This window comes from Oryzias latipes, chromosome 9 (assembly GCF_002234675.1).
Source record: "Oryzias latipes chromosome 9, ASM223467v1".
Classification (NCBI taxonomy): domain Eukaryota; kingdom Metazoa; phylum Chordata; class Actinopteri; order Beloniformes; family Adrianichthyidae; genus Oryzias; species Oryzias latipes.
In genome coordinates, this window is record NC_019867.2 from 8058654 (window position 1) to 8061794 (window position 3141).

Genomic DNA, 3141 nt, shown 5'->3' on the forward strand with positions numbered 1-3141 from the left:
GGATGGTGAAGAATGCAATCCAGCTCTGCTTTTCTTCTCCTCAGCCCTGATCAGTCTTTCTTGTCATGTATCTTTAGACTCTGAAATGACTTTACCTCACTTTTGTTGTCATTTAAAACTTTTTAGTGTCAGAGGGTATGAGGAATGCATGTACGTGTGCTTGAATGTGAATATGTGCACGGATGCTCTGGTGCTTGCGTGCCTCTGTGTGTTGTGACTGTTTGTGTTTCTGACTGCTGTGGGACAGAGAGCAAAGGAGTGAGAAAATGAGGAAGATGGATGGAAAGAAAGAAAGAAAGCAGTAGAGAAAAGGAAGAGAGGTAAACTAAAGCTGCATAACGAGTGCATCAGGGCGGAGAGCCGCTCCGGGAGCAACAGTCCAAACACAGAGATACACCGTGTCCACGCAGACAGGGAGGTGGGAGATTTCCCTGTAGAGGGTGCAGGACACGTGAACATGCATGAATACAAATGCAGGCCTCAGAACACTCACATGGAAGAAATGCACATTGTTTTCTGCACATTCTGACTAATATAAAATTGAACTGTCGCCTCACTGCAAGATGATTCTGGTTAATATCCGTGAACAGACCTATTGGGGGACTTTGCATGTCTTCTTTTTTTGGTGAATATGTGGCTTTTTCTGGGCAATGCGGCTTCCATGGTGAATCCAAAAAAAAAAAAGCCTGCGATTTTTGATCTTCCCTTTGTAGAGAATGTGTGGTTTAATATCTTTGTGCTTTGATGGACTGGGGACAAGTCTGAGGCGTACCCTACCGCCATCCAATGACAGCTGGGAAAGGCTTCAGCAAGTCCCATGACCTTTGTTTGGAAAAAGCGGGTACAAAAGAATTGGTTGAAATATGTTTGTTATTAGCAAGAAACCAACAGCTGGAGGCAAATTCTTGTGTGTTTACAGATTCTTACAGTAATGCTGAACCTCATTCACACATGCAATATCCAGATGACGGTGTGCACTTAAATTGCATGCAGATATATTAAATGTAAAACGTTAAGATTGTATACGATTTGGGTGTTTACCTCCATAACTTATTAGAATGCAATCCTGAGCAGAATACACGGAAAAGGGAAAAGGTGACAGTTCCGTCAGTGTGCTGTCAGTGTTAGATTCCTCCTCACGTTCTCAAACCTCATTCTGTAATTTTGCACAGAAAAAACGAAGAGGTACGAATGTCAGTTTGGAGACATGAATGCTGGATGTACATATAATTTGCGAGAAGGCGTATTCAACTCGTGCACTGTTGTCACAAGGCATGAAATGTGAAAGGAAGGCAAATGAACATTGTTTAGCTTCAGTCCTCTGAAACAGATAAAAAGGCACAATTATTGAAAGTCTGTGGATAATGAGGAGAAAATCTATTTATACAGTCTTCCTTTGAAAGAGAGAATACACTGAAATGTGCTTGTTCTGTAGAATGGAAATAGACAATAGGTGTGATAGACAAGGAGATGAAGCAGTTCATTTTAGGGCGTTGGGATGACAGCATTTCAATGTGGCACTGCGTGAAAGAAGACCATCAGTGAAGAAAAGAGCTAACAGTTATCACTTGAAATGTCTGTTTTAAAGTCAAATCTGACACTTCTAATGTGCTGTCATCCACTCAAGAGGAAGAGGAAGGAGAAAGGTAAGGAAACATTTTCCAGGCACTGTGACCAGTCTGTTGTTTCTGATTGGCACGTTGGGTCCCTTGGGGTTAGTTCTGGATTGTGTGGATGACACAGCCACTGTGGGCATTAGTGAGTTTTCCACAGCTGATTTTCAGACAGTTCTATTACTGATGTGTCACACTTTCTTAACCCATCTGAGTTTGTGAGCAGATGGTGGTGACAGAGATGAATTTCAGCCCCAAATGGTTTGCAAATTTCTTTCAGGAGACTTTCCACAGTCTTTCCATTGTTTCAGATATTGTACCTTTTCATTTTGAAATTCTACTGAGAAATAATAGGAACATTTTTTTTGTGTTAAAAGATTGAATTTACCACATAGGGGTTCCTTTCTTTCTCTATCTGTCTCAAAAGACAAACCCTTCTTAAAAGACAAACAAACCTTTCTCTTAGACATCAGAATTTGGGTTTGAATAGGAGCCTTTTTTGTTCATGACACTACATTCTCAATAAAGAGTAACAAATATGGAGAAAATACTAGTGAGCCTTGTGTGATTCTATGAAGAGTTGTAGGAGTGGGAATCTGCTGTAATCATAGCATTAAACTTTACGATCGTCCTATTTAAAGTCAGGTCTTAAAACCCCCTCCATTGCTTGTGTGAGTTTCTGTTGCAATTGCTCCAAAACATTGTCTGGAATACTTCTTAATAGGTAGTAACCATTCAAATCTACAAATTTGCAAGTATCGAGTCATCTTCTCTAAAAAAAAAATAATAATAATAAAAATTAAACATATTGATGGAATAATCAATCAACTGTTTCAACTTCTGTTTTGGCTTGGATATACGTGTTTTAATATTTTTAACTGCTGTTGTGCGTCTAAATAATGTAATACACTAATTGCTAATAAAATGATCCAAACATGGCAACACACAGCATTGGACTCCACATTTGACAGAGATCCACATGTTACTTTAAAGAGAGTTGCATGGAACCCACTAACATATCTGAGGACAACCCCATAAATTCCCCACTGCAGGGATTTGCACAGGATTCCTCCAAACACAGGCTTTTGTTGTGACTGGAAAGATTTTAATTCAGAAGAGTGGGAAACTGAATGATGCAAAGTATAAAAAGGCATTTTTGATCCGAAAATATTAGGTTAAATAAACAAATTTAGTGTCAGACCCATAGTGAAGAAGCTATGAACTCGTCATAAATACTGGTAATTTATTTTGAAAGTTCCCCTGGTGTTTTATTTTCAACTTAGTACCTAACTTCCTGTCCCTGCATGATCTGCTGTGTGTTGAATTGATGCGCCGGGTTCAGATGTCTGGCAAAAAAGTGACTCCTTGACTAATATTGAGTGTTTTTCTGAAATAACCATATTTACTCTCGTTAAATCAGCGGACGGCGACTAGTTAGACCAGAACTCTCAGAAACAAGTTACTTCACTCTGGCTGTCCCGAACTCTCCTTGGCAGCTCTGTATCCGAGCAAAGCCGCTAAGACAAAA